Source organism: Malania oleifera, chromosome 4 (assembly GCF_029873635.1).
Source record: "Malania oleifera isolate guangnan ecotype guangnan chromosome 4, ASM2987363v1, whole genome shotgun sequence".
NCBI classification, from domain to species: Eukaryota; Viridiplantae; Streptophyta; class Magnoliopsida; order Santalales; family Ximeniaceae; genus Malania; species Malania oleifera.
The window spans coordinates 31,792,175-31,804,305 of NC_080420.1; the positions used below are offsets into that span (position 1 = coordinate 31,792,175).

The 12,131-nt window shown below is 33.4% G+C and overlaps 1 long non-coding RNA gene across 1 annotated transcript; it reads left to right on the top strand.

Annotated features, from left to right (window-relative positions):
• Window positions 1–2,578: 2,578 nt before the first annotated feature.
• LOC131153072 (uncharacterized) lies at window positions 2,579–6,430 on the top strand. Its single transcript, XR_009136152.1, has 2 exons — window positions 2,579–4,150; window positions 5,856–6,430. It is a non-coding gene; the product is annotated as an uncharacterized LOC131153072 (long non-coding RNA).
• Window positions 6,431–12,131: the final 5,701 nt, after the last annotated feature.

A 12,131-nucleotide genomic window follows, 5' to 3' on the forward strand; every position in this document is an offset into this window, starting at 1 on the left:
GAAACATTTTTAAACATTGACAGTCCAATAATTATAGTTGACAAAAAAAAAAAGCATTATTTTAGTTGACATGCTTGCCCAAAGCTTATCTGTCTTATCGGTTGATGACTAGGAGATCTCGCAGATGATTGGGCAACTATCGTCACCTGCTGATTGTATGACTTTTGTTGCTTGGGTGGTTACTTGTCATTCCTTGGTCGCTTAGGTTGTAAGTGATTGCATATTTTAATCCCTTCGGCAATTTTTGCCTTGCTTGGGTGATATTTGTTTTATGTCATGACTAGGCAATACATGATTCACTTTGCCTAGGTGAACGCCTTATGTCTTGCCTAGGATCTTCATTTTTAATTTCTCAAACGACTACCTTGGCTAAGAGATCATTGTCACATTTCAAGATGGTGCGCAAAGATGACACAAACACTATGTGAGGCTATCATTGTTGCTTGTAATGTTTTAATTGATGCTTGTGTTTCTCATTAATAGAATCTCGTAGCCAACATCTTATATGACCAAATGAAATTGGGAAATTTTTTTTTCTAGAAAATATAGGAAGATCTATTGGAACATAAGAATAGAAGTACAAACTCCAAAACAACATATTGTTGAAAGACCTAACGACAACATAAAATAAAAACTGTAATCAACAAAATAGAAAATCGAAAAACAAAGAGCAAGGGAGCAATACACTTTTAACTCAAAGTAACAAAAATAATAATACCAAACAGATCAACCTACAACAACAACTATAGAAATGCCATAAAGAGAAAACTGAAAAGGTTTCCATACCCAACTATTAAAGAGGTCATGATTATGCAATTTTAAGTTATTGATATCTTGTGCACAATATCTAGAACATGATGATGATCAAAATAAGCCCAATTTTATATTTGTTATGTAAAATAGTCAACATTTGTATTCTTAATAACTAAATTATTTTAACTGCGGCATGATTTTTTTAATATAAAATGTTTTGTTGATAGAAGGTTCCAAGATTGTTGCTAAAAGGAAAAAATACTTCTTGTCGAGGAATTCATCATTTGCAATGAAAAGTATATTATCCTTCTTGCAATGATTTGGACTTAATTATTTTTATCATTAAATCTTTAATTCCATTTAGTGCTCCATGGCTCATAACATTTAAAAATCTTTTCATTAACTTCTTTTGTTCTTCTTCTTATAATGGTATTTAAATGCGAAATTATATTTGATGTCAATGACAAAACAAAATATTCAAAAGGATAAATGCATTTGGACATTTATTTGAAAATTAAGGAAGGTTATTATTTACATATTTTAAGGTTGACTTGCCCTCTCTCGACATGAGATATGATTGATTAAATAAGAAAATGGCCTCATTGCCCTTTACTTTTATTTTTATTTTCGTTATAAATTGTCATTTTTCATTGAAACCAATTTGATTTTTAAATGATTACTTTATCCTTTGTGTAGATGACAATCTAAGCAACTAATAAGATAATTATAGTAACTAGTCTAGTCTAATTCTATTTAGCTTAGTTGACTATCATAAACTTAGCACCAACATATAATCCTAAAAATCTTACGCAAAGGACAATATAGCTATCTCCAAATTATAACCCTATTTTATATTCCTCCCGAACTTTAATTTTTCTCTTCACCATAATTTTGTTTCACCAATAATCTAAATTGAGGATTTTGGACAAAACTTCACGTCACTAGCCATTATGTCTCACTAAATTGCACTCTCAAAATCATGGTCGAGGTTTTGTACTCATTCTCAAACTATTAACTAAGTTTTAGATTCCTCTTTAAACTCTAAGCTAAATTTCGTACAATACCAAAACCTAAAAATAAGTGTAAAATTGCGAGTCTGTTTGATACTATAGTTATTTTCTACTCTTTGTTTTTATATTTGCCCAACGAAAAAACAAATTGTAAAAATGCATTTAGTTATGTTGCATGTTTTCTATTTTTGTTGTCAACTTTCAGTTATTTATGATTTTCGGTTATTTTAGTAAATTGTTATTAGAAATTTTAATATCCATAAATAGTTCTTATGACTCAAATTATCCATTTTGTACACTTTTAAATTAAAATTAAAATAAAAATAAGATGGTCACATGAATTTAAATATAATTAAAATGAAAACATAAATAATTTTTTAAAAAATAATTATAATAAAGTTAACTACAAAATATTTTTATTATTTTTCTGTTTTAATGTCCAAAAAAATTTAAATATAATAATTAATTTAAATAATAATAATAATAATAATTATTATTATTATTATTATTATTATATTTTTTAATTTGTATTATTTTGTAACTTTATTACTTTAATCATATTTTTATAATATTATTTAATTTAAAGATGAAAATAAATATTTTTAATTAAAATTTTTATTTATTTTAATTTTATAAATATTAATCAAATGAGTTGCTAGCTTCTAATTTTTAACTTATATTTCTAATTTTTGATTTTTTTTAATTTCTATTTTTATTATTTCTAACAGTGATACTAATTTAAAAATGAGATTCCCATGGTAAAATAGGTGGGACCTTAGAAAGAGTATTAATACGTGTCAGAGCTTGGAGCCTTGTGGTGAGGTTCTCATGCACCGGCAAGCACACCTTAGAATTTCTCCCAGGGTATAAGACGAGTGCAGAACCCTAAGTGATGGAATCAAACTACTTGATCTTATCTGAGCGGGGGCGACGCCGCCGGATTATCTCCCTCCTCTGCCCTCTCTGAAGGGTCGCCCTGCTACCCTCTCCAGAACCGCTGGTTTTGGGGCTGCCGGCGGCGGGGCGGCGAAGAGAGAGAGAGATGCTTTCGTTGGCATCCCCTGCGATGAAGACTGCCCGCCGTCAGAGCCCTTTTGCTTGATCCGGCGATGATGGTCGCGCGGGCTAAACCCTAAACCCTATTAATTTATATTCGTTCTAATTTTTGGAATAGATATGTAGCCTTAGTTTACATTTCCTATGTTGAGATCCGTAAATTAGATTGGCTTTGACAACTTGGGAATTCATTTTTCTTCCTCTCGCCGATGATTCAATTTTTTCTGGTTGCTGTAGTTTGCAAGAGGCAACTGTGCGTTGGGCCGAGTCCTGTCCTCTGTCGGCCGCATCCATGCTTTGTGTTTATCTTGTTGATAGTGGAGCTGTTTCTTCTTGCTATATCTTTTACTGATGCTCACATATGTTATTTATTGTTGATTGTGGTTGAATTTAGTTTCTAACTATTTGGATTGGCTTGGCCCATCAACACACACGAAAGCACCATTTTGTGGATATACTTGTTGGAGATGTCATTCTGGCCATTTCTGTTTATAATTCTAGGCGGAAAAAAAAAAGTCAACAATAATGGGATTTGATGGAGTTGGGGCGGTATGAGAAAAGAGGAGAGGGAGAGAGATGGGAAGGAAGTGAAAGATAAAAGAGTTGTTATAACAAATTATGTTGCAGTGATAGTCATGTGATTTTGGTTTAATTCCCAGATTTTCACTTTACATGTTTCTTTCTATTGATCTAAAGAGAAGCCTGAAAAAATAGGGTTGAGAAGACAATTTTCTGGTCTTCAAAACTGTTAATAGCATGCAATTTGATGGTCTAATCTTGTTTTAAAAACTTCAATATTATTATTCCTAAATGAAATCACCCCAAAATTTAGATCCTATATGCTATTTTGGCATTAAAAGAATTAATATTCATTTTGAAGTTTGGCTTTAACTTAATGGCCATTACTTTGTATCCTAAGATATAGTCTGTAGTATGTCTTTGTTTTTTCATCAAAAAACAGATGCAGCTTCATGGTTTACTCTAGATTTTTATGCATTGATTTACAGCTTCTCTTTTCGCAAAGCGGACCACTCCAGGGGTTGCATGGGTGGGTGATGATGTTGCAGTTTCTAGTAACAAGATCTGTTTAATTTTGTTTTTTACATGTTATATTTTTGGACAGAATGAGCAGCTTCTTGGGGTTGGAACAGTAAATATTTCTTGTACATTAAACATCTAAGGTGAATTCTTGAGTGCAGGATCATTGCAGATTTTGATGGAGCTTGCAAGTTCTCTCACCGGCTCACCCGCAGGCAGTTGCTATTTTTGTATTTGATTCTTGACATGCAAAAGCAGCTGATGGGAGCTTATCGTCAATGTTCATATTGGAGGTTCGGACTGTCAATTGCCATGCTCTGGCAGGCTTTAATTTTAAGTATCTATTTTCAAACTGTTAATTTGGTCCAACGTTGAGATTTCCATTTTCTTTAATCTTATTCATTGTGTTTAAATATTTGCAAATGGTCCATACTTAGTCAATAATTTTTAGTTACTTCTTTTGGATTTATGAGGTTATCTATGTGTGGCATTAGGGCTTTTCTTTGTCCCTAGATGGGTAAAGCCATTTGTCTTGTAATTGGGGGCCTGGCGTAATGGTTGGAGATGAGTAGGTTCAGGGTGATGGGATTACTTTCTTATAAAAAACTGGTTTGAAGTATTGAAAAATTTTGTTTGTTCTATCAATATTGTTTTTAAATTTTGCATCTTTATCAATTTCATAGAATTTTTTTCTTCAATTATATAGAAGTCTTGCTATCTGCAAGGCGATAAAGGCAAGCTTCAATTTTTTGCTACATTTGTGACTTCATTAGAGGATTCTGTTATTTTGATGTTTACTTTTTAGTGTAATTATTATGTTATCGGTGATAAACAAGTTTCTGTTGGGAAAATATGAACTTAAACTTAAACAAGATTATATTCGAAGTAATGCTGCAATTTAATGGGCTATTTTTATTATGGTTTCATAAAAAGATACATTTTGTTTATAGTTGGTGTTGGTTTGGCTTATCGCAATACTCTTTTGATGTTTTCTTTTGGGGTGTTGATTTTAATTGTTATATTTTTTTTGGGTTCAAAGGAACATTGTGTCTTTAAAATGTTAGCCGTTAGCCTCTATTTTTTCTGCTTTTTGTGAAGGGTATGAATGAAAATTAATATTTAAAATCAATAGTTTGATTAGATTCTTTTCCTTTTTTATGCTTCCCAATTTCTGGAGTATAATAGTCTTCATAGGTTTGTTTGACTCCTATCTCAGGGAAAAAATCACATGCAGCCAAGTGCATCAAATTTTGTGTTTTTGTTGGAAAAGAACAAAGCATAATGATTTTATTATAAAGTAACAATAGCAACAAACTTATTGAATTGAGGCTACTTCTTTAAACTTGCTTCCATGTGATGATTGCTATTTTTCGCTTCTTAACGCTGAAAGTCTCCTCAGGTTTTAATTTGCAGATAGGGCGCACACAGCCCCAGGGTACAAGAACAATTTGTTAGACTCATTCTTACAAAGCTGCTGTATATTTATAATGAAATGTATTCTAAAGTCTTTTACAATCAGAAAAATAGTGGCAAAAAACTATATGCCCATGGATTCTCCTTTTGTAAGGGAGGGAATATTGTAAAGTCACATTGATTTACTAGTTACAAGACTGCATCTACACAATGTTCACATGTTTGCATATTGAAAAGTAAAATGTTGAATTGACAAAGGAAGTTTGATTTGATCATTCTCTTTGCCTGCTTGCTATTCATAATTTGTGTTTACTTGGATGATGAAGACATTTAGATTACCCTGTGCATAGCGTGGTCATTCTCCTAGTTTGTATGAAAACCCAATCTCCCCCTCCCCCCCCCTAAAACAAAAACTTGATTCAATAATTGGTTTTTGGGAGTCTTAATATTCTTTTGACACCTCTTAATATGTAATAAAATGCATGTCCATATGTTTGTCGCATGGAGGGTTTTATAGAAAGCAAATTTAATAATCTTCAAGATATCCGAATTTTGTAATGCTTTCTATTTTGGTTGATTTTGTAGATGGGACTATCGAACGTGGATGATTGGATGGGTTCTACAACTTCTTCTCGTTTATTGATAAAAGTAGCGGAGAATGCTTCATTTTTCAAAGTGCACATGCTATGTAATTGTATTAGCCCCAACTGCAAGGGAGTGGGGATGAAGAATATGGAGGTATAAGGCTTTATTGAACTTTATAAGGGGCTTCATGCATTGGGTTGTGTAGATGCATCCATTAGCTAGTTTATAATAGCCGCCATATTTTGTAAGCATCTGATGTAGTATGCCAAATTACAAGTTGCTGAGATAGAGCTAAGGATATATCATGATTTGGAATTCCCCTTCGCATTATTTGGTGGACCCATTTCTAATGGAAATATAGCTGTTTCTATAGAATTTAAGATAAATTTATACTTTGGAGAGATTAGGGATTTTTCAATTGCCATAGGTGTTGATCAAAGGTTTGCAAGTCCTTATATTTTTTCTAGTGGTGGACAAATTTACTAAAGAGGGTCGAAGATGAGGTTTTATGGTGTTGATCACAGATGTTGTAATTTTGATTGATTAAACTTTATAGTAAAAATATTATTTGCTTTTCTGTTTGTGTACAAAAATTGATTCTTATAATATTATTTTTATTTCAATTTTCCTATTTTTATATAATTAATAAATGTCTATTTTCTATTTTTTTCTAAACTTGATCACATTTTTGACAATTAAAAATATACTTTAAATTACTCAGGTGAGTATTTTATTATTTAATTAAATTCATAATAAATAAGAATCTTATTGAATGTAATTCAACTTAATCAAGAAGTAAGACGTTTTCAATAATCAAGTGATTGATTTAAATGGGTACTATTCTCATTATCAATTATAAATTTAATTTATAATAAATAATGTAAAAATTATTATTTTGAAAGAATTATGTAGCTAATTACTGAATTATTATTAAATTGATTATTATTATCATATTTTACTCAATTAATCATTTGCTATAAATAATTTAATCAATTGTCTTAAATTATTTTGAATAACAATACAATTTTGCTAAAAAGAGGTTAAAAGTTGAGAGTTGAATCCTTGCTTATGGTGTGAAATTTGGGTTCATAAAATAATAGAAGGAAAGGAAGATTTCTATTTTTTGTTAGCTTTACAAATTTCTTTAGACTAGGTTAATTAAATTTTGATAAAAAATTTTAAAGTCAAACAATTTAGTTAAATTCTAATTGTTTAATAAAATTATTATTAATTTAAAAAATAAAAATAAAAATTAATCAAATCATGAACATGCGCGTCTTTTTAGCATCAGTTTCAGTGAATGCTCATATACTTTATTGTCATAGTTTTAAAACTTTAAATGTTAATTAATTTGAATTTAACCAAGTATAGTAATTACATATTTTTTGTACATAATAAATTTAACAATTTTGTCAGAAATCTTGCATGTCCACAAATCTCTCTTAATTACTAAAAATAATTGAATGCACAGTAAATTTCGCTCGACTAAGCTGACTTCTTGCCTAAGTAGCGAGATTTACTGTGTATTCAAATTTTTTTGGTAATTAAGAGAGATTTGGGGACAGGCAAGAAGTAAATCTCGCTGCTCCAAGCAGCAAAATTTTTCACACATTAGGAGCAGTTCAAATGATGATTTTAAATGACATCCATTTGATTGAGTGACACGTGACAAATTTCGCTGTTTGGCAAATCTCGTTGGACCAAGTAGCGAGATTATATCATAATCATTTTGGGAAATATTTTCTCGAATAGGGTATTATTTAATATATTATTTTAAAATAAAGGCAAATCGGGGAAAAACTCAGATTCTCTAACTTTTGCTCATTTGTTGATGTGGCACAAAGAGGGTTGAAAATTGAATTCAAATCTAGCTACTCCTGTGTACAAGTTGTCCTACTCTTGCGAGAGGAAGAATGAAAGGCCCTTCTCCCTCTTTATAAAAGCCAAACCCCACACCCCCATTTTTTCATGGGTTCTTGCCAAATTTTCCTTACATGTGTAGGCCAACATGTGTTTGTTTGCTATTTAGGCGGTTTGTGGTCTACATTATAGCCTAGGCCCCAACCAACAACTAATTGGCCCTTGGGTTGATTTGGACACTGGCTCAAATTAAAACAAAACAAATTGGATTGGGTGTGTGGTGTGATTATATAATATCTTTAAAATTAAAAGGAAGGTTGTATATTATTGTTATGAGGCCAACTATGTTAAATGGATCAAATTGTCTAGCAAAAAAATTGTTTAGTTATCATTATTGCTGTTGTACTTTGTCGGGCGAATTTTGTGAATCACTATACTATTTTGCTTTTTCAAAGCCAAGATAAATCCTCCGTGCTCAACAAGATCATCTCCAAGCAACGAACTAGGAGTACCATATAAGGTCAAAGCAATGGCTATGAATGCTGATTGAATTTTTGGAGTTTTTGCTGAAATTCCCAAAATTTTGAAATGATTGTCACAATATCTAAGTTCACAACAAACAAACTTGATAATGTATGACACCAACTAACATAATTGGTTAAGTCAACATCACACACACACAATCATTAGTTAAGTCCTACTAGTGTATAACGATTCAAATAAATATTCACAAGACAACAATCATTATAGAAGAAACACATTCCAACCTTTCTGTTGTTCGAAGACAAGAAAATACACTCTTAACATGTGCAGGAAATACAAAACTTTTCCATCCCCATGTGCTCCCAATAATCCACATGTTAAATTGACATACAATTGACAACCTCAATTGCCTAGTGTTTGTAGTTGTCAACCACAATTAGCTTGTGTTGGACGTAACCAACAATTGCCAATAAGGTTAAAACATAACTTGTTTATAAGTAGACAACTAAAACATACCAAATGTCCACCCACTAGTTTAACTACTAATCAAGCATATTTGCCAACTATGTAATGATAAACTATTAAAATAATTACCATGTCTGGTCAACATGTCAATTGAAAGTAATGTCACTGAAGTACTTGATGTAACCAAGTTAACCATCCAACCTTGTTAACTGAAACCAACCATCATAAGCAACCTTGTTAAGGACCATGACACCAACCATGTCCATCTCTAACCATGTCAAGTAAGGCAACTTTGCTTTTATGTCCCTCCCTTCCCCCCCCCCCCCCCCCCCCAAAAAAAAAAAAGCAATATAATTTAGCCAACCAACAAGTATCAAGATAATTCATGACATGTCATCTTAAGCTATTCCCATGGCACAAGGTTTGCTATGTCATGTGCCTTGGCAATGTCAACCTACTCATCCCCCTCTATAATCCTCACTTACTAGTAACCTGACCATAAGTTCAACTTTGTGAAGAATGATGCTTTAGCCAACTGATAACAACAACTCAACATTAGTGACTAGATGTTTGTTCTTTATCATGACCTTTTTCAAAGCTTAATAACCTACACACATCCACAATAAACCATCCTACTTTTTTTGGAACAACATCGGAGCACCATAAGGAGCTTTAGAAGGTTGAATGAGTCTTGCACTCAGAAACTATCCAACTACTTTATGAACTTTGCCAACTCCAAAGGTCCCATTTTGTAAGGTGTTTGTGTGCAGAAGGTCTAGCACAAAGCAACAATTCTATTTGATAACCAGTTGCACATCTGGGGGAGAGAGTTTTTGGGAGTTATCTAGGCATGACATCAGAGATTTCTCCCAGAAGCTCTGCAATCAAAGCAAGAACTTCCACCATCTTGTTTGATTTGATCTTCACTAATGCAACCATGAATGTAGGGCCCCAATTAATTCATCATTCAATCACATGCATGAGATGACACCCATCTTCCTATTGCCACACTTCTTGTTTAAATTCTTATACATTACAAGAACAAAGCAAGATGCCTTCTCATTAAAAAAATTAGGATTCTAGCAATGTGAGCATCAACATCACTTTAGCATTCGCAAAGAATTCCATGCCGAGTATGACATCAAAGTCATCTAAAGGTTTCGTCATTAGAATGCATATGCCTTCCCACAATAATACTATTTGGACAATAATGGCCATTCCTCCTTGATCCAACTTGAATTCTAAGTGGGTTTTGAGGTTAAAGTTTGTCACCTCATTTTTTGAAACAAAGTTTTCTGTGACTTCGAAATCTACAATAGCATCAACTTCAACATCATTGATTTTCACATGAACATACATTAGGCCTTTTTGAAAGGAAGGTTTTGTAGCAGTGATAACATTCAACAACTTCAATGGGTTGACATATGAAGGCCTATCTTCTTTTGAATCACCATCTTTCAAATCTGAGATTACCAATGCATTCAACATCTCTCTCTTCGGACAATTACAGACACAATGAGAACAATTGCAAACAAAACAACTAACCTTTGGGAACTTTAGGAAGCATTCTTCCTTTTGTTTTGGTTGTGGCCTCCACCTTTAGATTTCTCTATTTATCCCTCTTCTTCCCATTCTCTTCCTTGGCCTTAGTCTTATCATTGTTTTTCTTTGTTTTGACCTTGGGACCCTTGGTATTAGCATAGATTTTGAAAAACCAAGCCATCTCCTATTCCAATGGTTGCAGGATTATCTTTCATCCCTTGCCTACATAGTTCCATTTGTGCCCATAGTTGTAAACTAGAAAGGAAGTTGAACAACTTGTCTTCCTCTGACATGTTCTTTATGTCCAACATCAAGGATCTGTAATTCCTTTACATAATCCCGCACGGTTTTAGTCTGCTTCAATCGTTTAACGATATCCCTTGCAACACAAGTTGTGTTGTAAATAAGGAATTGATCTTTCAACTCCTTCTTCAAGGTCTTCCATGTATCAATTTGAGGTTTACCTACATTTGCATCATCCTTTGTTGCATACACCACTGTAACTCAACATCACCTAACACATACATTGATGCTATAATAGCCTTCTCATTCTTAATTTGGAATGTGAGCAACCTTGAAGTACTACTTTATGTCCCGAAGAAAATTCTTTGGGTTCTTCGCATTGCGTCTTCCTTCAATGCATTTTAATTTAGGGACCCAAATTTTGTGAGAGGTCTCACCCCCACTAGAACTTGAAGAGATAACTCTCATCATATAAGTAATCTCACCATCTATCGATCTAAGTCTACCATTTAGGGTTTGTCTGAGGGGAATTATACCACTCAAGAATGTTAGCATCTTGGCTTCCATAGCAACCACAAAATCAATGTGTTGTTGCTGCAATTCAACCAAATACTTAGTTAAACACTTAGCTGAGAAGTAATGAAAATATCTATTTATATCCCTTTGACCCGGCCACTCCTCATCGAAGAGACTCTGCACTTTGTCGCCAAGAACTATAAAGACTTCGTCGATGAAGCTTGCTTAATTACCAATTTACACCTCTCTTAATTAATTAATTAATTCCTTATATCACGATTCGGGTTCTTACAACCTCCCCTCCTTACAAAAATTTCGTCCTTGAAATTTTCTATCTCTTATTCACAAACTCATTCATGAAATCAATTATACACTCGACTTTAGGAAGAAAATCGGCGACTACTATAACGCAGCCCCGTCACAACATATACATACCCTTACTTATGGCAGAGGAATACCATGGTTACAAACATAAATCGTCTTAGGAGTTCACAAATACACACACTCCTCAAAACCAACCACCTATTCCAATACAAAGTAGGGTAATGTACATAACTTAGAACAACTATGGATAACTCTAGTGTATTTCTGCTTCCAATTCCCAAGAAGCTTCCTCAACCTTGTGATTCCACCACAATACCTTCACCAAAGATATGTCTTTGGTACGTAACTTCTGAACTTTATGGTCCAAAATCTGAACAGGTATCTCCTCATATGCTAAAGTATCCCCAATCTTCACATTCTCGTAGCTAATAACATGTGAAGGATCCAGCACGTACCTCCTCAACATGGATACGTGAAACACGTCATGGACCCTCGAGAGTGCTGGGGGTAGTACAATCATGTATGCTACCGGACCCACTCGCTCAAGAACCTCGAATGGTCTAATGTACCTCAGGCTCAACTTGCCCTTCTTCCCAAATCTCATCACCCCTTTCATCGGAGCAATCCTTAGAAATACCTTACCCCCCACCTTGAACTCTAACTCACGGCAACAAACATTTGCGTAGCTCTTCTACTGACTCTAAGCTGATTTAATCCTTTCTCGAATCAAACCTACCTTCTCAGATGCCTACTGCACAAGTTCAGGTCCTAACACTTGACGTTCACTAACCTCACTCCAATACAGAGGAGATCGATACCTCCAACCATACAAAGCCTCGAACG